The sequence below is a fragment of the Caretta caretta genome, chromosome 8, assembly GCF_965140235.1.
Source record: "Caretta caretta isolate rCarCar2 chromosome 8, rCarCar1.hap1, whole genome shotgun sequence".
In the NCBI taxonomy this organism is placed as follows: Eukaryota; Metazoa; Chordata; order Testudines; family Cheloniidae; genus Caretta; species Caretta caretta.
Genome location: NC_134213.1, coordinates 56,342,524 through 56,370,117, shown reverse-complemented (window position 1 = coordinate 56,370,117; position 27,594 = coordinate 56,342,524). Strand labels below are relative to the sequence as shown.

Here is a 27,594-nt window from a genome sequence, read left to right as displayed (position 1 = left end):
CAATGAGGACTAGGGGCCTTGATGTGAGCTGGCACTTGGTCTGCCAGCATCACATCTGTTTCTATGGTAGCACCTAAAGGCCCCTACAAAGACTGGAGCTTTATATTAAGCACTGCACAGAATGAGATAGTCCATGGTCTAATAAGCTTATAGTCTTAAATAGACAAGACATATAAGGAATGAAACAGAGGTAAAGTAACTTGACTAAGATGACCCAGTACCAGAACCAGTACGCACATCTTCTGACTCCCAGTCTAGTGCTTGATCCACCAAACCACTATGTCTGTCTATCGTGTAGTATGCTCAGCTCAGTGACAAGCTAGAAAGAGTTAATATCTTGTAATATATGGTAGAGTTGAATCCATCTTTTCTTTTAATCCTTAATGGTTGATTTATACTTTGATGCCCAATCTTTGCAAAAGGTCTAGAAACTTGCTTGTATAATAATAAAAAATCTGAGATTTTCCTTTTACCCATTTAGGTTCCCCAAATCAAGCTTTTTAGAACTCAAAGGCTAGCTCTTTCAGGCCTTGTCTACACTACGGGGGGAGATGGATCTAAGTTACACAACTTCAGTTACGTGAATAATGTAGCTGAAGTTGACGTACTTATATCTACTTACCGCAGGGTCCACACTACGCTATGTCGACGGGATACGCTCTCCTGTCGACTGCCCTTGTGCTTCTTGTTCAGGTGGAGTACAGGAGTCGGCGGGAGAGCACTCTGCAGTAGATTTAGCGGGTCCACTAAATCGATCACCAGTGCATGGATCGTCGCAAATCGATCCCCGGGTAAGTGTAGGCAAGCCCTCAGTGCATATGGGATTGTAAGGCCCCTTGCAGAGCATCTCAAATAACTTGTTTGGCTGAGCAGCACCAACAGAGAATCTCTGCTACTTTTGAGACCTAAACACTAGCAAAATCTGGCCCGGATTTGGCCTTATATGCATTAGCAATATTACAAGAAATGTAATCCCCATCAAAGAGTTATTCAGCATTCTCTTCAATGGCATGCACGCATACCATCCTTTAAAATAGGGGTGGGCAAACTTTTTGGGCTCAGGGTCACATCTGGGTGGGGAAATTGTATGCAGGGCCAGGGCAGGGGGTTGGGGTGCAGGAGGGGGTGCGGTGTGCAGGAAGGGGCTCAGAGCAAGGGATTGGGGCAGAGGAGGGGTGTGGGGTGTATCAGAGGGCTCAGGGAAGGGGGCTAGGATGCAAGAGGAGTGCGGAGTGCAGGAGGGAGCTCAGGGTGGGGGTTGGCGTGCAGGAGGGATGCAGGGTGTGATGGGCCAAAGGGCAGGGATTTGGGGTGCAGGAGGGGTGCGAGGTGCAGGCAGGGGGCTTAGGGCAGGGAGTTGGGGGGCAGGATGCTCCCTGCCTGCCTGCCTGCCCTGGCCCCACGTCGTGCTGTGCCACTCTGAGAAGCAGCCAGCACCATGTCCCTGCGCGGCCCCTGCGGGAGGGGGAGGCACAGGGCTCTGCGTGCTGCCCTTGCCACGCCTCCAGGTACCTCCCCTGAAGCTCCCATTGGCCACAGTTCCCCGTTCCTGGCCAATGGGAGCTGCAGGGGGCGGTGCCTGGAGGCAAGGGCAATGCATGGAGCCTTCTTGCCTCCCTGCCCGGAGCTCCAGGGACGTGGTGCCAGCCACTTCTGAGGATGGCGCGGGGCCTGCGGCACCATGGGGGGAAATCCTGTGGGCTGGATCCAAAGCCCTGAGGGGCCGGATCCGGCCCACGGGCCGTAGTTTGCCCACCCCTGCTTTAAAAGGTAGAAAGATAGCACTAACAAGAATTCAGGCTCACAATGCAGCCAATACATCTGCATCCCTTAAAATAGCACTTCTTAAACCTGTCTCATTGGTTATCTTTGTAAAGCTCTAAAATTTGTTTCGCAAGTGATCTCTCTCTTCCTATGTATGAAACCACAGTTGCTATTTGTGATTCTAGAATGTGTTTCATAGTTCGACTGATGATGACTGAAGACGTGATTTTGCAAGTAGCTCTGCAGGGGCTGCCCACACAGAGCTACTTGCTGGATCAGGGTCTAAGTATATTTGGAAATATTTTTTTTTCCTTTTTTTTTTTTTTTTGCTTTTGTTTTAACTCTTATAGCGGAACTTTGATTATTCCCACTTCACTATTCTGTAAAGCTGACTATTCACACTAAAGGAAAAGGTAGCTTCATTCCACTTCAAGGAAAAAATGTAATAGCAAAGCTCTGTACTGAGGTTTCATGTTCTTAAAACATAATTACCTTTACAAAATACACCACAGTACTTTTAAGCATATTCAATTAAGTATTATCATAAGCATTTTTCATAATCGATATTCACTGATCCAGTGTTATAGGTAGCATTGTATATAATTTAGGTTGCCAGACACTTTCCATTGTAAGACCCTGTTTTTGGTTGCTGATAACTTTACCAAACTCTAACCATTTGGGCTGAAATTTTCTCTGTCAGGTGGCTGTCTCAAGCTGAATTTTTTGGGAAAGCATCAGCTAACATGGCCTAGGAATTTCAGAGCTAGATTAGGAAAAAATACATTATGCCTAATTATTACACCAGTTCTGAGGATAAGCTCTGTTCTTTGGAGCGAGGACTTTAAATGTAGTGTTGGGAGGGCAGGACATGCTGAGTGAGTGAGTGTGTGTGTGTGAGAGAGAGAGAGAGAGAGGTATGTGTGTGTGTGTGTGGGAATGTATAGGTCAGATTGGGAACTCTTTTTTGTTTTGTGAGTGCTGTTTTGGTTGTAACCTTCATTGTAACCTTCACCTTGTGTTGTAACCTACAAGAAGGCAGATTCTGTGCCAATTTTGTGATGCAGGCCTCTGTGCACCATGGTCTAAAATAAGACCATCAATAGGCCACCGAGAAGCCGCAAGATGGTAATAACTTTCAGTCCTTACTGAGATGGGCTTGATTTGAACATGTTAGCTAAAGGTGAAAGGCATTTATACTCTATTCTTGGTCTTGAATCGTCCAGGCCTCCATCAAAGCTTATTTACTAGAAGAATATGATTTTTAATCTGGCTGACAGCATCTCAAATTGCATAAACAAATCACATGTTAATGGGAAATCATACCATTAGGCACTTCCTCTCTTGATGCTCCGAAGTGCTCTAACATGCCTATATCCCACTGATAAGTATTCAGTGGCAATTATTTTAATCTTTCTTTAATAATGGAGAAGGATTATTAGTCACAACCCCCATATGGAAATATATGGGGAGGATAACATGTGCTTTAACACATTTCGTTGTTTGAAAAGTATTTGAAAACATATTATTAGAGTTGCCTAGATCATTGGATACATTATTGGAGCTTAGTTCCAGTAAGTTACTGGTATAAGTGAACCCAGTGCAAGCTCCATTTTATTCCAGTGTAGTCCATCTACATTAGAGGTGTGGCTGCACAGGTGCAAATTCCTTAAACTGTGTTCTGTCCTGTTGCAGTTATTGGGGTTACACAGAGTGTAACAAGGGCAAAATTTGGCTCTTAGGTATTTTCGAATAACTGCCTAGCTGTGCATTTACACTAAAGATGGAAAACTGCTAACACAGAGCAACCTTGACAGCGTTTTACAGTCACTAGGTAAGCATGAAATACCCTTGTGATGAAGGTGAGTGAGTGCTGTAATTCCTGCTTCATATACAGGAAAATGAAGGTGTGGGGTGGCTAAGTGACTGGCCTAAGGTGATTGAGGGTGTTAGGATTAAAACTCAAAAGTTTGGGGCTTTTAGAATGCTGTTCAGACCACCAGACCAGACTTGCTTTGGGTAAAAACATGGGTGTGACTTTGTTAAAGATTTTTTTTCCTTGCTAAATCCTGAAAGCACGAGAGAATTAGGTACAAAATATTAGACCAAATTCACCCCTGGTGCAACTCAGTTGTCATAAATGGAGTTAGAACAGGGATGAATCTACTCCAGTTCTTTAACATTTGTGGCAGAATGGCTGATGTTGGTATGGTGGGTCCCATGCTTTTGTTGGTGGGGAGGGGAGCTAGGACGCCACCCCTTGCCCCTGCTCTTGGGGTGCCGAGAGCCACACTAGTGGCTCAGGAAGGTGGTAGAAGAGGGAAGCAGGGAAGGAGTCTGGGTTTGCTCCTCACTCTGAGCACCAGCCCTCACAACCCCTGCAGGTTTCTTACCCTTTTCCCCCTTAGGTAGGTTTACCCTTGGTCTTTGAGGCTGGGGGAGGGAGTCTCCCTGCCCTGCTGGGGCAGGGTCTCCCTTCCTCCAGTTCTCTGGTCTTTCAATGCTCAGCAACACACCTCCAAACTCCAGTCCTTTCTCCTTCCTCACACCACCCTGTCTGCATGAAGCAGGGTTTTTTTTATTGGGTTCCTGACAGGGCCTTAGTTGACTACAGGGCTCCAATTAACCTGTTGTAACCTTCCCTAGACTACAGGGAACCATGTCTTAATTAGTTTAGGGCTTATATATCTCCCCTCTACCACTCACATATACTAAAATTGGAATGATACAGAGAAGATTAGCATGGCCCCTGCACAAGGATGACACGCAACTTTGTGAAGTGTTCCATTAAAAAAAACATTCTCCCACTGTCCCTTGGCCCTGCTGAATCACATATCATCCTTCGCCCCCCTGCTCAACACCACGGGGTTGGCTACTTGGGACGAGAGACGGTTGTCGTGACAGGCCAGCCGCATTGCCGTGTTGGCTTCTGGCACTATGCTGCATCCGGAAGTGGAAAGGTTGTAGAGATAGGAACCATCTAGTCCAGTGGTCTCCAAAGTGGGGCGCGCGCACCCCAGGGGGTGCGTCAGAGGATCCCAGGGGATGCACGGCAGGAGGAGCACCACTGGACGGCATTCCGCCATTTTTTTTTCTTCGGCGGCAGCTCTGAACACCTGCAGCAGGTCTTTCCCTCTGGCAGCACGCCTGCAGCAGGTCTTCCCGTCTTCTTTCTTCAGCAGCACGCCTTCGGTAGGTCTTCCGCTCTCCTTTCTTCGGCGGCACTGTGGGGGTGCGTGATCCAAAAACTTTGGAGACCACTGATCTAGTCACTTGTGCATTCCTCTCCTTGTTTGTGTGCATCCATTGGAGTGGAGTGTGGTCCATCACAAGGGTGAACTGCCGCCCAAGTAGGTAGTACCGTAGAATCTCTATGGCCCATTTAACTGCTAGGCATTACTTTTCTACTACAGCGTACCATTGCTCCCTGGGCAGAAACTTCTGGCTGAGGTAAAGGATCGGGTACTCCTCATCCCCACCATCTGTGAAAGGAGCGCCCCAAGTCCTACCTCCAAGGCGTCTGTTTGTAGAATTAATTCCTTCTTGAAATCTGGGGCTATGAGCACTGGATGACTGCAAAGGGCCATCCTCGTGTGTGTGAAAGCTTCTTCTGCCACCTTGGTCCACTTAATGATCTTCGGGCCCCGAGTTCTTATCAGGTCTGTCAGAGGCACTGCCCTTGGGGTGAAGTGAGGGATGAACCGGCGATAGTACCCCACTATCCCTAATAATGTTCTGACTTGGCTTCTTGCGGATCAGTTGGGGCCTCCACTTGCATTGTGTTGCCTCCACTTTGTTCCATTGGGGTTTCTTGGAACCTCTTCTGACTACATACCCGAGGTATCTGGCCTCGGCTAGCCCTATTGCACATTTGGATGGGTTAGCGGTGAGGCCGGCCTATCTAAGAGCATCTAATACTGCTTCCACTTTCCCAAGGTGTGTCTCCCAGTCAGGGCTATGGATTACTACATCTTCTAAATAGGCAGCAGCATACTTGGCATGGGGTCAAAGTAATCTGTCCATCAACTGTTGGAAAGTCATGGGAGCCCCATTGGATCCCAAAAGGGAGGACGGTATATTGGAAGAGGCCGTTGGGTGTAGAGAAAGCGTTTTTTCCTTGGCGTCCTCAGCCAGGGGGATCTGCCAGTAACCTTTTGTCAAGTCCAAGGTGATCAAGTATTGGGCCTTGCCTAACTGATCCACCAGCTCATTGATACGTGGTATTGGGTAGGCATTGAATTGGGATACCTCATTTAATTTTCGGAAGTCATTACAAAATCTCAGGGTGCTGTCAGACTTGGGGACCAAGACAATAGGGCTGGTCCACTGTCTTTGGGATTCCTCAATCATCCAGAGTTCCAGCATCTTCCTTACTTCCTCCTTCCTTACTTCCTTCTTTTAGCCTAACCAAAAGAAGGTTGAGGGGAGATTTGATTGCTCTCTATAAATATATCAGAGGGATAAATACCGGAGAGGGAGAGGAATTATTTAAGCTCAGTACCAGTGTGGACACAAGAACAAATGCATATAAACTGGCCATTGGGAAGTTTAGACTTGAAATTAGACGAAGGTTTCTAACCATCAGAGGAGTGAAGTTCTGGAATAGCCTTCCAAGGGAAGCAGTGGGGGCAAAAGACCTATCTGGGTTCAAGATTAAACTCGATAAGTTTATGGAGGAGATGGTATGATGGGATAACATGATTTTGGCAATTAATTGATCTTTAACTATTCATGGTAAATAGGTCCAATGGCCTGCGATGGGATGTTAGATGGAGTGGGATCTGAGTTACTACAGAGAATTCTTCCCTGGGTATCTGGCTGGTGAATCTTGCCCGTATGCTCAGGGTTTAGCTGATCGCCATATTTGGGGTTGGGAAGGAATTTTCCTCCAGGGCAGATTGGAAGAGGCCCTGGGGGTTTTTCGCCTTCCTCTGTAGCATGGGGCACGGGTCACTTGCTGGAGGATTCTCTGCACCTTGAAGTCTTTAAACCATGATTTGAGGACTTCAATAGCTCAGACATAGGTTTATCACAGGAGTGGTGGGTGAGATTCTGTGGCCTGCATTGTGCAGGAGGTCAGACTAGATGATCATAATGGTCCCTTCTGATCTTAATATCTATGAATCTATAATTTCTTCTCCTTTTGCCTCTGGTATACGATATGGTTTTATCATCATCCTTGCTCTGGGACAGGTGACGATGTGGTGTTGGATCAGCATCGTACAGCCTGGTTGTGTGGAGAATATGTCTTGGTTCCGCTGGTTCATCTCGACGACCTCTGTTCATTGTTCTGGGACTAATTTGGGGGATATCCTTAAGTGCCTTTATCTCCACCCTAGGCATGTCTCCTGATTGAGCCAGGGTTTCAGTAAGTTGACATGGTAGATCTGCTCTGGCCTTTGGCTGCCTGGCTGCGTCATCTTATAATTCACCTCCCCAATGGCTTCCACAATCTCATAGGGTCCACGCCATCTGGCCAGGAACTTGCTTTCTGTTGCTGGTACCAGTAGCAGTACCCATTCTCCTGGTTGAAATTTCCATGTTTTTGCCCAATGGTTGTAGTGGGTTCGCTGGGCCTCTTGAGCTTTCTCCAAATGCTTTCATACTATGGGGGTCATTTGGGCTATTCATTTTTTCGTCTGGGCCACGTGCATGATGACGTTCTTCCCTGGGTTGGGTTGTTCCTCCCATTCCTCCTTCGCGATGTCTAATATGCCATGTTAGTGGCATCTGTATAGTAGCTTGAAAGGGGAGAATCCAGTAGATGCCTGGGGAACTTCTCGTATCACAAACATCAGGTACGGTAGGAGGGTATACCAGTCTTTTCCGACTTGAGCCACCACCTTTCAGATCATGCTCTTGAGAGTGCGGTTAAATTGCTCAATCAGACCATCTTTTTGGGGATGATAGACCGAGATCCGCAAGGCTTGGATGAGGAGCAGGGTACATAAGACTTTCATTACTCTCAATATGAAGGGAGTCCCTTGCTCTGTCAGGATCTCCTTAGGGATGCCTACCCTAGCAAATACCTGGACCAGTTCTTTTGCGATTGCCTTGGACGTGGGGTTTCTTAGAAGAATGGCTTCAGGGTACCTTGTAACATAGTCCAGTGTGATGAGTATGCTGCAGTGGCCCCGGGCCATTCTTTCTAGTGGGCCCACTAGATCCATGGCTGTCCTTTCAAACAGGACTTCAGTTACAGGCAAGGGTACCAACAGGGCCCTTAACTGAGGTCAGGGCTATGTATCTGGCATTCTGGGCAGGAGGTGCAATAGCGCTGGACTTCGGCCCGTATCCCCCGGCCAGCAGAACCGCCTTAGGACTCTATCCAAGGAGTGTCTGCTCTTAAATGTCCCCTAAACAGATGACTGTGAGCTAACTTTGATATGGCCCTTTTGTAATTCTGTGGCACCAAGAACTGTTCTACTACTTCCCCCCGTATTGGCACTGTGACGGCTTCGGTCACAGAGACCCCCTTGAGGCTGTCACCTGATGTGCTAATGAACTCCGAGCCCATTTTCCCTGCCAGCTTGGGACTCCAGAACCCTGCCTTGTTGAGCTAGACATGCACAGATCTAGGTCTGGTCCATGCCCCCAGAGTTGTAGACTTTAACCAAAAATTGCTCAGCAAGTCACCTATTTCCAGCACCCAGACACCCAGCTCCCAAAGGGATCCAAACACCAAATAAATCTGTTTTACTCTGTATAAAGCTTATACAGGGTAAACTCATAAATTGTCCACCCTCTATAACAGTGATAGAGATGCACAGCTGTTTGCTCCCCCAGGTATTAATCACTTACTCTGGGATAATTAATAAACAAAAGTGATTTTATTAAGTATAAAAAGTAGGATTTAAGTGGCTTTAAGAAATAACAGACAGAACACAGTAAGTTACCAAGCAAAATAAAACAAAACACGCAAGTCTAAGCCTAATACGTTTAAAAAACTGAATACAGGTAAATCTCACCCACAGAGATGTTCCAATAAGCTTCTTTCACAGACTAGACTCCTTCTTAGTCTGGGACCAATCCTTTTCCCTGGTACAGTTCTTATTAGTTCCAGCTCAGGTGGTAACTAGAGGATTTCTCATGACTGGCAACCTCTTTATTCTGTTCCATCCCCTTTTATATCTTTTTCACAAGGCGGGAATCCTTTGTCTCTCTCTGGGTTCCCACCCTTCCTTCTAAATGGAAAAGCACCAGGTTTAAGATGGATTTCAGTATCATGTGACATGTCCTGTGAGACTTCGTTACTCATTGGCACCCATGTATACAGGAAGGCTTACAAGTAAACAGAGCCATTTACAACCAATTGTCCTAGTTAATGGGAGCCATCAAGATTCCAAGCCACCATTAATGGCCCACACTTTGCATAGTTACAATAGGGCTTCAGAATAATACTTCATATTTCTAGCTTCAGATACAAGAATGATACATTCATTCATATAGGATGAACGCACTCACTAGATTATAAGCTTTGTAATGATACCTTACAAGAGAGCTTTTGCATAAAGCATATTCCAGTTATATTATATTTACACTCATAAGCATATTTCCATAAACATAGGGAGTGCAACGTCACTACCCAGTACAACAGATCATGTTTGATTATATAGTATAGTCCTGGGCCTTTGGTTTTCCCTTTTACTAGCACTCCATTTACCTCTACTACCTCCTCCTTCTCTCTGGTGCTCTTGGCCTGGCTCAGTTGGTCTTGCCCCACTAACTTCCCTGAGACCAGTGTGACAGCACTCCCAGAGTCCACCAAAGCTATGATCTGTATGCTGTTCATCTTTACTGGCCTGGTGTACTCATGTGGCGCTGTCGTGACCCCCACCAGGCTGATTAGTCCACATTCGTCCCTGCAATCCCCCAGATTGCATTGCATGGGCTCCTCCCTGTTGGGGCAATGGACTGCTATATGCCCCAACTCCCCACGCTCATAACAATGATATCTCATCTCAGAGGTTGCCCTCTGTCTTGGTTTCTCTGACCCTCTCCCCCAGCCCTCTGCCCTTGGATCCCCAGGCCCCTTCAGGGCCTTAGGCCGCTCTTCGGTATCTGTTCTTCCAGCTATGGCTTTCTTGGATTTCTTGATGATCCGGGCCTCAGGGTCGGGAACGCTATGTTTCACCTCCCGGGGTTGCAAACAGGTCACAGGCTGTCAGTTATCTCTCTATGAGGGTGACCAGTACGTCAAAGGTGGAGGGGTCATTCTGGCCTACCCACGCTCAGAAGCCCCGAGGGTAGTCCCCTCATATAGCGGTCCAGCACCAGGAGTTCCATCATTTTCTCAGAGCTGAGGGCCTCTGGGTGTAACCACTCCCGGGCTAGGTGGATTAGGTCAAACAGTTGTGATCGTGGTGTCTTGTCTTTGCAATACTGCCATTCATGGTACCTCTGGGCTCACAAGACTGTTGATACCCTGGACCTGGCCAGGATCTCCGCCTTCAGCCGGGGGGTAATCTGCCACCTCCTCTGTAGTCATATCATAGTAGGCCTTCTGGGCCTCCCTGCACAAAAATGGGGCAAAGATGCCTGACCACTGGCCCTACTGTATCACATATTGTATAAACTAATGGCTTCCTGAACCGAGAAAATGGAAATGTGAGGACACTCATATAATTGTTCCTTTTCTTTCTGGTTATCATTGTTTCAGGCTTGCCTTTTAATGGCAGTATTAAGGATGGAGTGTCAAATTGGTTATCATTTTAAGTGACAGAGAAACCTGCCTGAAGTACAATAACCTAAGTATTATTTTGCAAAAAACTAATGTGGTGTATGTATTCCTTTTATAATGGTTTCTACATTACTTTCCCCCAGTAGGAACTGCCAGTGTATTGTTAGCATAATTTGTCTGAACCTGCAATGGAGTGTGATTCCAGAAAGTATAATTCTAGCCCCACCCTCACCACCAGTGATCGAGGCAGTTAGCCATCTGTGTATCCACTTTGGATTTTGGCTTTGTAGTGTTTTGTTCTAACTTGCAATTTAGAACTTTCACAAGTGGCTCCTGGTTTGCAGTCAGGTCCCCAGTGAGCAATCTGTTTAGTTTAATTTGGGTCACTCAGGAAGTATCAGTAAAACTAATGGCAGCAATTTAAACACTCTAATGATATGCTGTATGATGGGAACAGTGCCTGTAACTACCTTGGAACCTGATGTTTGTAAAGTGCATTATTTGCTCTTGCACAGTAATGTACCATAATACTCATATTGGTACACTTGCCGGGTTTAGGCCTGCTGATCAGAAACCAAGTAAGGAAATATATAAAAATATTGGCCAAGATTTTCAAGAATGACTTGTGACTGAGTGCCTCAGTTTTTGGGTGCTACCCTTTAAAAGCTTGATTTTAGATTCCAGGCTGCAGTCCAGATCAGTGAGGGGTTATGTCACCACCTGCTCCTCAACTGTGGGTGCCTCACAATGCTTTGCTGTTGTAACTCCCAACCAGGGCTGCTCACAAACAGCCTAATAGCACTCAGGTCAGAATTAATGATGTGCCACACCAGAGTGCCATGGAAATGAGGGTGTCTTACACAGAATTTAGCCCCAGGTTGCTGCAGAGCATACAGGGAAATTGAGCATAAGGCTATATAAATTACTTTTAAAAAAAATCACATCACAATAATAATAATGTCTCTACAGTGATTCTCTCCATCAAACAAGGATCAGCTGTTAGAAGTCTAGATCCATCCTCTTTGGAACCCCCTTTCTGGTAGTTGAAAGCAGCTATCAAATCGCCCCTCATTCTTCTCTTCCGCAGACTAAATAATCCCAGTTCCCTCTTCTCATAAGTCATGTGCTCCAGTCCCCTAATCATTTTTGTTGCCCTCCGTTGGACTCTTTCCAATTTTTCCACATCTTTCTTGTAGTGTGGGGCCCAAAACTGGATACAGTACTCCAGATGAGGCCTCATCAATGCCGAATAGAGGGGAATGATCACGTCCCTCAATCTGCTGGCAATGCTCCTACTTATACAACCCAAAATGCTGTTAGCCTTCTTGGCAAAAAGGGCACACATATCCAGCTTCTCGGTGGTGAAGCACTGGAATGGGTTACCTAGGGAGGTGGTGGAATCTCCTTCCTTTGAGGTTTTTAAGGTCAGGCTTGACAAAGCCCTGGCTGGGATGATTTAGTTGGGGATTGGTCCTGCTTTGAGCAGGGGGTTGACTAGATGACCTCCTGAGGTCCCTTCCAACCCTGATATTCTATGATTCTGTGATTCTAAGTCCTCTTCCTCATTATGGAATCTCTGTCCTTAGGTGATTGATGAAAGGCAGCTACATTAGTCCCTTCACCCTCACCTGTTTATGCCACCTGGGATCCTAGTGCAGTACCCCTATGGTGTGCTTGGGATTTCTGTGTGTGTGAATCAAAGACAGCATATAGTCATTATGTGTACAGGAGAGATTTGTTTGAAGTTGTAGATGGTTTTGGTCAGATTTTCAAGTCATCACCACCCACAATTAGGGCCAGAGTTTCAGAAGAACTTGGCACCCATTGTACTTTTAAAAATCTGGCCACTTAATTTTGTGCCCAAATGGGAGCTGAACTCTTGAAAATCTGACTTCAATAGGTTTCAGAGTAGCAGCCGTGTTAGTCTGTATCCGCAAAAAGAAAAGGAGGACTTGTGGCACCTTAGAGACTAACAAAAAGTCCTCCTTTTCTTTTTGACCCAATAGCGTTTATTCTCCCATCATTGAAGTTATGAGAGGCAGTTACCTGCACAAGATCCCACAGAATGAACAAAATGTAGGTTCTCTACTGTGTGGAACCCCATCTTTATTACACTGTGGCTGGTAGTCAAACATTTTGGGTGCTGTAGGGGTCTTGTTCCTCATGTTGGAGGATAGAATGCTTTGTCTTTAGAAGCGCGGGTTCAGTCAGTTGGCTTGATTGGGTTTATAGTAAACTCTTGTCAGTTATGACCGAGCTATGCAAGTCTGATCTGACTGTAATGGTGGCTGTCTGTCTGAGACTTCACAGCTAAGGATGGTGACTTAAAGTAACCACATGAGAGGCAGGTTTAGAATTAGGTGAAAGAAAGGATGGGTCCAGAAAGCGTGGGCAAAGAATGCACTCAAACTGGTCTGAATTTGTCACTGATTTCCATTGTATATGGAAAAGCATGAAGTTACTTAGCATATACTTATAGCATATACTTAGTATATATCATATTGGGGAGCCCTATAAGTGAGACCGCACTTGGATACCAGGGTGTTCCCAGCATAAACAAACATGTAATAACAATGAGTCAGTATGGTTATAAAATACTACTACATGGTAACTTGAGCAAGAGCTTGTGGTTTGTTAGTTATTAATCTTGCTACACAGTTTTTCCTTAGCGTGCTGTAAATATTTAGGCAGCAGGAAATGTGGTCAACTGAAATAAAATGTGTGCTTTTCTTGTGCCAGTTGGCATTAGCAGGTGTTAGTTTCATTAATTTAAACTGAAAGCAAACACCTCTTTAGAGGATGTGCTTAGAGCCATGTACTGCTAAGGAATTGGTGACTTTAGCCTCCAATGACCAAAGTGCTCATTCAGACACAGTGTAGGGGTTCTGCACTAGGATACTGCATCATTATCATTCATGTAAGAGATGGCCTAAAAAAAAATCCTGAATCCAACCACCCCTGACTGTTGTCATGCTTGAATTCTAAATTTTGGAAAGAGTCCTTTGTTTTATAACAGACTGAACCAAATGTAGATTAAATGCTGAATTTGGGGATGCTCTACAAAATAACCAGGTCCAAATTTTGCAAATGACTCCTGTATTTAAAGTAATCTGATACCATAGAGCTACCCTCCCACCCCAATCTTATGAGGAGCTGAAATCCAGATTTTGAGATGTGGGGCTCATCTGTAGTCAGCATTTTAACTACTTTTGAAAGATAGGAACTGAGACATCTGTAAAAATTAATAAGTCACCTTCCAGAATAACTCTATGACTTTTCCAGCTGTTGGCTGCAAGGCTTCCTGTTGAAATAACTCTGGTCTGATGTAAGTTTAAAACAATACAATTATGGTAACTGAAAATATGTTTTTTTCAGTTCTGTGCCATTTTTAGTTTTCTTTATAATTCCAGATATATCTACCTACTGTTGCGTCTCTGGAAGGTCAGAAAATGTGTTACTAAATATTTAAAACTTTGTCTCTTACAGTCAAGTGATTACAGCTGATAAAATGGTATATTGATCATAGTCTGTAGTTCTTTTCTGCACTGTGTGTCTAATTTTGGTTTATCCTCATAAGTGATCTAAGTACTGTTGATCCTGCTCCCCTTCAAAAACCCAGTTGACTTGAATGATGCAGAAACAAGTTCCATAATGTTGGGTCATGTTATACTTTATTGCAACCACAATAATATGCAATCTGGACATTGTATCATATTTGCCATGTATGTGAAGGAACCAAAGTCGTGAAGGACCCATAAATCATGTCTTGAGCTCTCATTTATGACTGTAGGGCTATAGAATTCAAAAGTTTAGTTTAGGCATCTCTTTGTGATAAAATTCATCTGGACAGAATAATACACTAAGCAAAAGTATGCAAGCCAACAGACTATCAGACGGAGACTAAGAATAACTGGGTGATTTTCAGAATAGTTTTGTAGAAAATAATGTCTTCATTTTTAATAAAGTTTTAAAAAAGTCAAGCTTCTTTTTATCGCATATTTGAAGTTTATATGAGCTAGTAATGAAGGCAGGGCTACGATTGCTTCTGTGTATTTTTTCCCGGTGTATGCTAGAATTTTGTGTTGTAGCTCAACTTCAGAATACAACATTATAGAAGGAGTACAAACAAAACATATTAGAAATGTCAATAAGTTAATAGAAAATTAAGGAAGGAAAAGACTTCTTAGATCATCTGCTCCGTTTCAGGGTCAAGGCAGGATTGTTTCCTACAGCTTACTTTCCAGTGCTTCCTGCTGGTCAGATTTAAATGACACAGACAATAGGAAACTATTCTGAAATCTATTAGATATTTTTTATTATTTTGTTTCTATATTTGTATGCCAAGGATTTGTAAACATGTTAATACTTCCTAAATAAATAAATGGTATATAGAAAGATTTCTTACAACAAATGGAACCTCATGTAACACTTTTTTAAATTAAGGTCTGTTTTTTTAGAGGTGCTGAGCGCTGACAACTCATAGTAATTGTGGGTGCTCAGTTCTGAAAAATCAGACCCAAGGTGCCTTCAAGTTAGGTTTCCAAAACTAGAGGCACCCAAATCTGTGGACACTTTTGAAAAATTTGGCCTTAATCTTTCAGGTGTGTCTACTCCAGTCTTACTGAGCACAGATGCTCCAGTTGATGGGACAGTTGTCCTATAAAGACCTAAGCTTGTTGGTCCAGAAGATGTTTAAAAAGAATCATTTAACACCTCTAGAAATAGACAACCTATTTCTGTAACTACTGTGCCAGTCAGCATCAAAGATTGTAATATTTTGTGGCCACTTTTTTAGTCACTTATGAATGGAGCTGGGCAGGAAATAGTTTTCCCATCCCACAAGAATTTGATAATTTTAAAAAAATTACTGTCTTGAAATTGGACGAAAAATCAATATCAGATTTTTGCAAATATGCAATCCAAAAAACCTTCAGTTTGGGTCAAAACAATTTATTTTGATTTTGGCCTTTTTGAAATCTTTTTTAGTCTAATTTCCTAAAATGTTGTCTCAGAAAATCTGCACTGTCTTGCTTATGAAGACTCCCACTCGTGTCCAAATCATGGATGGCCCTCCACAGGACTATGGGTGCTCAGTGCCGCTGAAATCAGGCCCTTATCTTTGATCTGTGAGTCTCCATCTATGAATTAGAATAATACTCACCTCCTTGCAGGGGTATTGGAAAGATTAATGCTGGTGCAGTGCTTTGAAGATGTAAACCACTATATACTTTCTAAATATGTTTAAATGAGAGCTACAAATATATATACATATATATGTATATATAATATATACATTAACTTAATACAGAAGCAGGGTTATTTTTCTGTTAAGTAAATTCAAATTGAGCATTTGGTTTACATACTATTTCTAGAAAAATATTTTGTCTGACAGAAGAGAAAAATAAACAGTGGTATACTAGTAGAATTATTTCTGAATACGTCTTCCATGAATCCTTAGCAGCTCTTTAATATTCTTAAATGCTTGTATAGCGCTGTAAATATAGAAAGCATTTTAAAGAACATAGAGACCTGAAGAATTTACAATCTGATATGCACAAAACAGAACACAGGACCACCTTTGAGAAAGGGAAATAAATATCAGTGCTGAAGTTAACCTAGGAAGGATTAATGGAAGTGGATTTTAAGGAAGAATTTAAAGACAGAAGTGGGAGACACAATGTAGTGGCAGCATAAAAGACAATATGAAGGCAAGGGTAGGAAAGAGGCTGATTGCTAATCTACTAAATAAAGGATTGCAGTCAAGAAAAAAATCGATTTTTAAAAACATTCCAACTTTGGTGCCTTCTGTGATGTCCATGAAAGAGTTAAGCAGCTAAAAGTTGCATTGTTTCACATGGTATGTATATGCCAGTGAGTGTTCTCTGATGAGTGAGTTTTTGTAAATTAATATCCTGCTGGAGTGCTGTGGTGGCTGGAGTTACTTTGGAAGTAGTAAACGTTGGAGTTGTCTCACCTGCTTATGTAGTTTCAGTTAAGCTGAGTGGAATGAATTTCTTACTGTTAGTAAAGTCAGTTTTGTTTCGCTAGGTACCCTCCCGACTCTTACTCCAAACACAATAGAAAAGTTGTTTAAAATAAATAAATCAAGTAAATAAAGCTGGTACTTGTTACTAGGACTTATCATGGTAAGTGTGGAAGATTAATAAACAGGAAACGAGGCAAGCTATTTTAGAAAAGGAAGTAACGTTGAAGTATTGAGACAGCAGCATTTGGTTGGACTGCGAAATTCTTAAAACATGTGCGGTGATTAAGGAATACAGTGGGTAACCAAGGACATCATCTTCTCATTAGAATGACAGAGCAATAACAAGCAGTACCTATGGTCTTCTCAATGAAGCTTTGATGTACCCTTGAGAGAGAAAGTCAAGCACATCCCAGGGAGACAGAAATAATGTAGAGGAGTTGGCTGATTGTCAAGATCTTTTGAGTGGATACAATAGCTCTCTGAAACTCCTTTCTCCTAATATAAACAAGGATATGGTGAAATCAGCCCCATGGAGGACAAAGAGGATTTCAAAACCCCAGCTTAGTGATATTTGATGTCAACACCTTTATTTCATAGTGAGTTAAACTATAGTTGCATGCTGTACAGAAATCTCACTCAAATATTACTTAGTTCTGACAGTTCTGCTAATTAGAGTTAAAAACAATACAAGTTTGGGGATCTTCCCCAGAAAAAAATGCTTTACTTGTTATGGCAAGTAGAGACTAAATTATTAAATATATTTAATATAAATTATTAAAGTGCAATTGTAGTAAAATAAGTGACTACAAAATGACAATATGCTCCATACTGTATTTATAGTTTTTTTCCTCAGTGACTGTCATCAGATTCACTCTCTCAATTAAAAGTTGATTTTTCTAACTGTCATCCCTGCAAACTCAACCTGGGATTAGAAAAATCCAGGTGGTTCTTTCTACCTCTTTCACTGTGACTTGTAATAGAGATTCTGCAATCATAACTGACAGTTTTACGGATTATGCATGAGGCAGAATAGGTGTGAGCTCACTGGGCCATCCTGTATCCATGTTGACTCTGCAGGGCCAAGGTGTAAAATCCTTGTGTTTTCCCCCCAGAAAACAAACATAAATGACTCAAGCAGTAGATTTGCTGAGTAAGGAGGTGTTCTTTTCATCTTCACTCTTGTAATTGCAGAACTTTTTTGAAATACAAATCTAACTGTTTCCAGGATATAATTGTGGAGTATGGTATTGATTCTAAATTTGAACACTTCATACTATCTTTTATGCAACAGGTTCTCTCTCTGACCCAGAAGGAATCAGTGAAGCAAAACCTGCCAAGTATACAGGGAGTGGTTAATTGGCTTTAATAGTCCTTGTTATCGTTGTGTAGAATGCTTAAAGGTGAAGGACAAAGCAAAACAAAATTTTTAACATTGCTTTTTGGTGATTTGATTTAAAAAAATAATTCTGCTTGGGTTTTTTAAGGCAGAAACACCAAGATCTTGATTCTGAGCTTGGCACATGGGGGAAGGGGAGATCAAAGAGGGTACAAAAAATCATCTCTTGGCCTTCCAGCTTCTGAAGACAACTGGGGGTATGTCTACACAGCAAAGAAAAACCTGCAGCTGACCCATTCTAGCCAACTCAGGCTATCAGGGCTTGGGCTTTGTGGCTGTTTCATTGCTGTGTAGACTTCCAGGCTCATGCTGCAGTCCGAGCTCTGGGACCCTCCCCAGAATCATTCATGAGTGGGGATAGAATATTTAGTCAGACCGTTTAAAACTAGGTTTTGAGAGGGGAGATTCTATTCCCGTCCCAAATTTAATTAAGAGTTGATGAGGCTTCCCTTCCAGTGATCCTATCCAAAGCCCTTCAAACTTGAATTTCCATTCACTTCAATGGGCTTTGGATCAGGGTCCAGCTTTCCTGTCTTCTGGTGTCCGCCAGCTAAAACAGGGAGGTCAGGAATGGATATTAGGGCTCCTAGGTATTGTGCTAATATAAATAATTAGTATTTCTGTTATTTCTTATTTAACTTGGTTTTTACAGCTTTGTTTGATGCTGTCTGTACATATTCATAAAGGAAAAGTATGTTTCCTTTGCAGTATGCCATTAACAAATCCACAAACAAGTAGCCATTATAGTAGCTCTGCCTTCACTTCCACAAAGGAGTTGGTGAGTGTATTTGCATAATCATAGGTCCACTGTACACACCTTTTTTACCACCAGTTGCTGCCGGACTACAAATCAAAGTGAAACAAATTGGACAATGAAAATGGACTAAAGTTAAGTGTATGTGTATGTATAGACACACACTGAAAAGTAAATTATATTTAAATATTTCACTTTTTTAATTTAAAGATTTGTTAGTACACAAGTGAAGATTTTTAAAATATGATTTAAAACTAATTAGTTTCTCTTTAAATTATGGAGAAGAGTGAGAAATAAAGTTCTTGATTTTTATTCAAAGGGTTACATTTTTACAATTTGAAAGCCTAGATTTTTCACCACATCTGCTTAGAGTACATATTTCTAACCTATTGTTGCCATGCCACCTCCTCAACACTGCTACAGAGAAGAAATTGGAACTTTTGAACATTAAAATCCCCACTTACACCTTTTCTTATTCCAGGATGCTTCTCTGTTTCTCAGATAACTAATCATAGTTTGAAAAACATTTTAAATACACTGGAAATGCCTATCTGGTTCTTATATTTGTGAATAAAGCTTGCAGCAGGAAGGTGGCTTATTGTGGTTTGAGTTATTAGAGCTTCCTGGAATGATATAGCCAGAGACTTGATTTAGAAAATTAAGATTACCAAGAAAGAAGTGAGTCAAACACAAGGGCAATATAAGCAACCATAAGTCACAAAAGGCTTTCTTTTGCAACCACTCATGCAAGCACAAACTGAAGTAGGAGATTGAATTCTAGGGAATCTTTGAGTTACTTCTTTAGTTTATTCTATATCGCTTCACCACTCATCTGTTTTGGTGATTGAAATTAATTGGGTTTACCTTTGTTCCAACTTTTCATCTCAATCAGGCTTTTTGTCCTGCTCCTTTTCTGAGATGCCCATACTGTAGGAATCCCTCTGAAGCAATTTAAAGACTATTACATACTTCCTATTTAGACCCACCACCCCAGATTCTCAGTTTCCACCTACCTTCCTGGGTACTTAGGTTGGGAAGCATTTATTTTGAGATTTACAAGCACCCTGAATGCAGGTACAAAAAATATGAACCAAACCAGTTTATTGACAAATGCCATGTGGATAAACTCCCACCTCAGAATGAAGCTCTATACATTCCTCATGATCATCACACCTAGGTCATTCTGTTTAGTCAGCTTTATTGTCCTGAAGGGTAACAAGACTAAGGGTGTCTACACTTAAACAGTCCAGCGACACAGCTGTGCTGCTGTAGTGCTTCCCAGTAGACACCACGTACGCTGACAGGAAGGATTCTCCCATTGGCGTAGCTAATCCCCATCAACCTAGTGCAGTTTACATGGGAGGCAGGGGTGGGAGGAATAGGTCGGTGTATCTTTCACATGCCAAGAAATGAAACGTAGCTATACTGATGTAAAAATTCCTAGTATAGACCAGACCTAAGCTCTGAACCAATGGAAGAAGCACAAGCTAAGGAAAAAGAATGATCCTGGAGAGTGGAGACCAACTGATAGATGTGCCAGTGGTATAGGGTCTTGCAGCATTGGAATACTACCTGTGGTGAGATGGCTATTTGGGTTAAATGTTGTCCACTTAAGTAGACATGATGTCAGTCTTCTGAGTGCCTCCTGCTGCTATGTGTAAAAAAACAGCAACACTGCATTAATGGAAAACTAGTGTCCAGGTGAAGTAGAGGTTGTCTGGCAAGTGTAAAGCAGTTTTAAAGTGAGCGTAAAAATAATCTATGCCCACTTGGAGGTCACTTGGAAAGCAGTCTGAGTGTAAATAGGAATCAGGCCTAAGAGGTGTTATCTTTTCAAATCCTATATCACTGTTCTGTGAGATGACTATTTCTGTTCATATCAAATCACTGATGTAGAAGATTTTTGATTCATTCTATCTCATGGATATCGGTGCAGAAAAGTGACATCTGCTTGCAGTTTCATCATTATAGGGAAGGAGAGAGGACACATAATTTAAGGGTTATTGCAGTGTTGGCTCGCATTTCTAGAACTTGATATCAATGTCTCTTTACAATGTTTTTAGTACTTGGTACAACTTGGCAGTAATGAGTCTGACAGCCTGTTCACTTTCAGTTAGAGTGAGCCACCTCTATGTTGTAGAGCAAGCATAATCTGCTATTGGTCCCTAGGAGTTGAATTGGATTAATTTATAGGTCTTTTTTTAATCTAAAAGTTTGCTGATGCTTGGAAATACTGTATATAAACAAAAGATTCTCAGACTCCAGGCCTGTAGAATTTGACCTTGATTAGTTGTTTGCAAGCAGAACATTGTGATTCTAACCCCATTACCATTAAAGAACATATATTTCAACAACTTTCAAGACAACCGCTTTTACACCTGTAATAAACACATTGGGCTTAAGAGAAGGGAATGTTTTGCAGGAATAAAAACTGCCAAATTTGGACAACTCTTGAAGTGCTATTCTACCCTGAACAGACACACAATAACAATGCTATTGTGAGGCTCTTTGTTCATTGTCTGTCAATTATTTCCATATAATCAATTAATTTCATAAATAAAAAGCAGAGGGTTTTTTGAGTGTGAGTCTTGCAAACTCAGTTTGGGATATGAAAGTTAATCTGTTCACATTTCAGCACCACTGCTAAAGGTTCTGCAAACCAACTTGCTCACTCTCTGGCAGCTTGCCTGTGCAGTGATAAAAGGAACAAAAAGTAATGAAACTTATTGTTCTCACTTTAATGAGCAGGAATAACTAAATGCACCCAAGAAGCAGATCTGGTGAGTAAAAAGGTGCCACTCTTATGCCGTCACTTATCACTTTAAAGTGCAGTTCTGTGGTGCTAATGTTTGAATTCCGTCCCCTAAGGGTTAAAATTCAGATTTTTCCAATAGTCGCCTTCAGCTCTATGCCCCAGTCATACGTGCATACAACTAGGGCAGTACAGCCAATACTTTTGCTTGTGTTTATTGGCTCTTTCCTGCTATAGATGAGGCAGAGTTATAGTTATGCTTTCAGAGCTATTTATACCCTTCTTTGTGTGTGTGTAATACTTATCTGGCAAGGGGGACCACCCGTCTGCCTCTCATTGGACAAGGAAGCACAGATGCACTAGGAAGAGAGTGACCCACATGGTGAGTGACCCGTGACCCTCATGTACATGAAGAGGTTCATGTCTTAGAGAGTGCATGTATTAAGGGACTAGGTGAATCAACTGGAGATGAATGAGTCACAGAGAGGCATAATGCATTGGTGTCCCAGATCTCTCTCAAAAGTGGAATGTGTAGGAAAGGGGACAAGTCACCAGCAGTACCCTCCTCCCCCTTCAGTCTTGCTTTTATATTGGGGAGGAGGAAGGAAGACCCAAGTAACTGCCCTTGGAATATGCCCTGATTTGGAATCTGGTAGTGCATTTGACCTCCTGTGTATTTTTAAATGTATAATTTAGTGGGCTGTGGTCAAGACTAGTTGTCTGGAACTCCAGAGTTCTAATTCCAGCTCTCTTACATGGACTTTTTTTGAGACCTGGGGCAAATTATTTCACCTGTATACACAAGTTTCCCCAAAACTGCGATAGGGGATATAATACTTATATCACATATGTGACCAGATGAGTTGTGAAGACTCATTCATTAAGTTTTCTTAGTGACCTCCAATAGTCTCTCTCTTAATCTGGACTAAGATGCAGTGCAACAAAAATCCTCTGGCCATATTTCATCATCACTTTCATTTCAGGCTATGATGAGATCCAGATCAGCCAGTTGCTACGATGTAAAGTTTGTTATCTATTCTAATTAAAGCTCTCATGATTCTGAACTATGCAGGAGGTTGCAGGCACCAATAACAAAATAAGCATCCCTCAAATTTATTTCTGAATGTCTTCCTGCCTGCTACCACCTCATTGTTACAAAACTGACTGCCGGTGTGCAAAAAGTGAGGCAGGCATGCTCTCTATCCCAGTGACTTTGCTTGTGGCTCTGCAAATTTTGGATGATATTAAAATATATTACCCCAGGCACCTTAGACTTATGAAAGTTAGAATAAATAATATAAGGATGAAGTTCAAGTGAATGTCAAGCTTCTTAATGAAGAGGTAACATGAAAGTATTTGGAGTTTTGTTTTGATTGCCAATGAACCTATTCTCCAGAGCACTCACTCATAGGTTTTAGTGGACCTTATGAAAGAGAACTGTTGAGTCTCTGTTAACTTAATAATGACTAAGACTAGATCAAAGAACTGGCCTAGCCTCTCTGTGGACTCCAGTGGAGAATCTCCATGGTCCTTTTGACTCCTGCGTGAGGGAGATGGGGAAGATTGTGCCCCCAGGAATCACTCTAGCAGTTTGCACCCAGAAGAACTCTAATGTAGGAAATATGTGAGCCAGTTTTGTGCCCCATAGATTTGGTCAATTCGGTCATATTCAGTCTTAAGCTGAGACTTCAAGACCTACCTTTTAAATCACAGCCTGTTTTTGACCTTCATCCTCCTTACAGTTAGAGAGGGATCACTTACCCCAACGAGTTCTGCACGTGCCTAATGCTCTCGGCCTTTTATCTTTCATAAGCACCAAATTCCTTTTTAAAGCCAAGAGGGACAAATACTGATCTCATATACACTGGTGTAAAATAAGGGCCTCTCCAGCAGTGTAAGTCAGATTCCCCAACTCCCAGGCATATTCTTTAGCCAAAGGACTATCTTCATTAAAGGCATACTTTTGTGTTTGTGGTGGCACCAAGAGTTATTCATTGATAGATAAAGTAGATTTTTATTGTTGGTGTTAAGAATTGAGTTTTACTAATATTGAAGATGAGCATGTTCACTGAGAAATAGGAGCTCTTAACTTATAGTATCAAGGGGATTGGAGTTCAGAAACCAGTAAGTCTGTCCAGGTTGGAATGGAACTGTTAAGGGCCTTGTGATTAATTTAAAGGTCATTAGGCTGATTAATATTGTGAAAAAATGGGAAACAATTGGTGTAAATAAATGGAGACTTAAGCTGCGAGAAACAAGTGCTATTGAAATACTAAAGGGGTTGATGCTGGTGTTAAGGATGGGCTAACAGTTTTGGATTTAAATAAGAGCCATCTGAAGTTCAAGCCCAAACCAAAGTTTTTCTGATCTTCAAAAAAGTTTGGCTAATATTTGTTCTTTTCATGGACTTCCAAGCTATAGACAGAAATGGAAAGGTTGAAATAACAGGTTATTGCAATATTTCTAGCTTAACTGGAAGAGACAAGTATTGCCCAAAATATTTCAGAGTAGCCTATTTTAATGAGATTTCTTATCCAGTTTTGCAGACTCATGAGATTCAGGCAAACATCCAATCTTTTGGATGTTTATCTGAACGTAGAACTAAATTCACCAGGGGCATAGGGAGAATTTGACCCCTAATCCAAGCTCTGAAATTAGAGAAGGAGGATATAAAACTATGGGTATAGTATAGGTAACATTAAAGATCATCATTTGACCTCATCTGTATCACATTAGGGTCCTGTGGTGGTTTCAGAGCTTAGGTATTGTTTAAAAAATGTATTTCCATGCTAGCTGTATTGATGGCAGGCAAATACTACACAGTCTTTAACTTTAACGTTTCCTATTTTGTCAGCTTAGTTATCTTCTCTTAATTTTCTTTTATTGATTTTGACACTTTCATCATGTGTCACTGCTTCTTTCTCAACATTTTACAGTGATGACTGTCGTGGCACTCAGCGTATGCAGTGCTCATTGTTTCAGACATGTATTTTTGTCTGGGATTTGCTTTGTTAAAGTAAATATTTTTTCAGTTTTTTTGCAGACTGAGAATCATACGAGGAATGAAGGAAGGGATTTTTCAAAAGTGCCTAAGTGTTTTCGGAGCTTACCTCAATGTGGGGTGCTGCAGAAAATCCAACCCAAAAGCTGTAGTGTGTAAAGAAAGCTAATGACGCTGGAGATTTCTCCAGTGAAGAGGAAAAAACTTGATAGCATCTTTAAACCCTAAAGACCAAGTTCTGGCTCTACTTACAGAGTGTGTGTGTGTGTATAGTAAAAAGAAAAGGAGTACTTGTGGCACATAGAGACTAACCAATTTATTTGAGCATAAGCTTTTGTGAGCTACAGCTCACTTCATCAGATGCATGTAGTGGAAAATACAGTGGGGAGATTTTATATACACAGAGAACATGAAACAATGGGTGTTACCATACACACTGTAACGAGAGTGATCAGGTAAGGTGAGCTTTTACCAGCAGGAGAGAAGGGAAAAAAACAAAACAAAAAAAAACCCAAAACCTTTTGTAGTGATAATCAAGGTGGGCCATTTCCAGCAGTTGACAAGAACGTGAGAGTATTTCTTTTCTTTTTGTGGATACAGACTAACATGGCTGCTACTCTGAAACCTGTGTGTATAGTGAGTCTCTGAATTTTTCTTTCTGTGCAAGGCAAATGCAGGCAGAACTGTGTGGATGGGAGAGCAGTGGGGGCTGCTACAGCTGGTGCTGAAAGGTGTTACCAAGTTCCTGTTTGCAGGTGTTCTTAGCTTCTAAGCCACCGTACAGCACCTCTAAGGAGTGCTGCTCGGCATGCCAAGCCTTGATATAGCACTGCAGAGTAAAATCTGCCTGTTCCTACAGAATTGCAACTGTGGCTGTGGGGAAGAGTTTACCTGCCTCTCTTAGCACTCCTAACACACTTTTACTCAACATGAGTCAGAATTTAGCCTTAAGTATGGCAACTTACGATTTTTTAGGATATACAAATCAGAGGGGAAACAATAGTGTAAAAGTCTCCAGGGTAGCTCAAGAGAAATTAATAAGGAAGCAATGAATTTCAGAGAACAAGCTGTGCTCTATTTAAAGTGCTGTATAACCTGTTTATGTTAATAAAAGCAAGTACATTTAATTTGTCTTGTGGAATAAGTTTCAACTATTTGAGCACAAAAGGACATGCTGTACCCTAGTTCAAATTACTCACAGTTTTCATAAGAGTGTCCGGCATACAACTCTCACTTAATATACCCCAGACACTCGTTTTAACAAATATCCAAAACCTAACCACAAAGGAAGACGAGGTGTACAAGATGAGGTAGGGTGCTCTGTTAAAATGTGTTCACCTAATAAATTAATAAATATGTAGAGTGAGTTCTCAAAATTTAATGGTTTTTTTAAAGCACCCTGGAGAGGATGGGGTGTACTGGGTTTGAGGAGGAATTCTGATAACATAAAGGAGAACTCTTCAGCTTCCATTCCAACATCCTGGATTTTGATGGTTCTTATTCTCTTGTTGGATTCTGAAATCCAAAGCCAATTAGCTGATGATGGATGGAAAGAAAAAGAATCCAAGGACCCATAATCTGCTCCACTGAGAATAACAAACTGCAGATGTAAGAAATTTAAAAGAGCATATTTAAAAAAGAAGAGAAACCACCTTTCATTAGTTGGGAATTCTAGATCCCTCCCTGCCTCAAAGGGATCACCAGTATATGGGCGTGGCTACACTTGCAGATGTAGAGCGCTGTGAGTTAAACCCGCCTTTGTACAGCACAGTAGGGAAAGTGCTGCAGTCTGCGCACACTGACAGCTGCAAGCGCACTGATGTGGCCACATTTGCGGCACTTGAAGCGGCATTGGGAGCAGTGCATTGTGGGCAGCTATTCCACAGAGCACCTCTTCCCATTCTGGTGCTGTGGCTTGTGGGAAGGGCCGGAGAGTGCAAGGCATTCTGGGACCTGTCCCAATGCCCCGTGATGCATCGGTTTGCATCCCACGATTCCCTTTGCTTCCATCCACATTTGGCGCCATCTTTTACGGTTTTTGTACTGCGCGCTCTGTCTTCCCTTTCGTTTTGCGGGAATGGAGCCCGAACTGCTGAGGAGGATGCTCACAAGTCTCGCCAGTGCGTCATGTGTGGCAGTCAAGTTATTCCTTAAGATCCAAAGTGACAGTGAGGACTCTGACGATGATATCGATTCGAGTAACGCAAATGACACAAGTTTGCTTGTGGCATTCACTGACATGGTCACCACCATGGAACGGTGCTTTTGGGCTCAAGAAACAAGCACTGAGTGGTGGGATCACATCATCATGCAAGTCTGGGATGTCGAGCAGTGGCTGCAGAACTTTCGGATGAGAAAAGCCACTTTCATGGGACTGTGTGGGGAGCTCTCCCGCACCCTGCGGCCCCAGGACACAAGATTGAGAGCTGCCCTGACAGTGGCGAGGCGGGTGGCTATTGCAATCTGCAAGCTGGCAACTCCAGACAGCTACCGATCGGTCGCTAACCAGTTTGGAGTGGGGAAGCCGACCGTTGGAATCGTGTTGATGCAAGTTTGCAGGGCCATTAATTGCCTCCTGCTCAGAAGAACCATGACTCGAGGTAACGTGCATGCCATTGTGGCTGGCTTTGCACAAATGGGTTTCCCTAACTCTGGAGGGGCGATAGATGGGACTCATATTCCAATTGTGGCACCAGCCCATCTAGCCTCCAAGTACGTTATTCGGAAGGGCTATTTCTCTATGGTTCTCCAGGCGCTTGTGGATCTCCATGGGTGTTTCATTGACATTAATGCAAGCTGGCCCGGAAAGGTGCAGAACACTGGCCTGTTCAGGAAGCTGCAAGCCAGGACTTTTTTCCCAGACCAGAAGATCACTGTAGGGGAAGTCGAAATGCCCATTGTGATCCTTGGAAACCCCGCTTACTCTTTGATGCCGTCACTCATGAAACCCTACACAGGGAGCCTTGACACCAGCAAGGAGCGGTTCAACAAGAGGCTGAGCCGGTGCAGAATGACTGTGGAGTGTGTTTTTGGTGTTTAAAGGGTCGCTGGCGCTCTCTGTATGGGAAGCTAGACCTGGCCGATAACAGCATCCCCGTGGTTATATCTGCGTGCTGTACCCTCCATAACATTTGGGAAGGGTAAATGATTCATTCAGGCATGGAACTCGGAGGTTCAACACCTGGAGGCTGAATTTGAAGAGCCAGAGAGCAGGGCTATTAGAGGGGCCCAGTGTGGAGCTGCAAGGATTAGGGATGCCTTGAA

The 27,594-nt window shown here is 42.6% G+C and overlaps 1 protein-coding gene and 1 pseudogene across 1 annotated transcript in view; both read left to right on the top strand.

Moving 5' to 3' along the window:
* The window catches only part of NIBAN1 (niban apoptosis regulator 1), a 131,999-nt gene that overhangs the window by 28,559 nt on the left and 75,846 nt on the right, over nucleotides 1–27,594 (top strand). The window lies entirely within an intron of this gene.
* Nucleotides 4,463–4,555, top strand: LOC125642026 (U6 spliceosomal RNA; annotated as a pseudogene).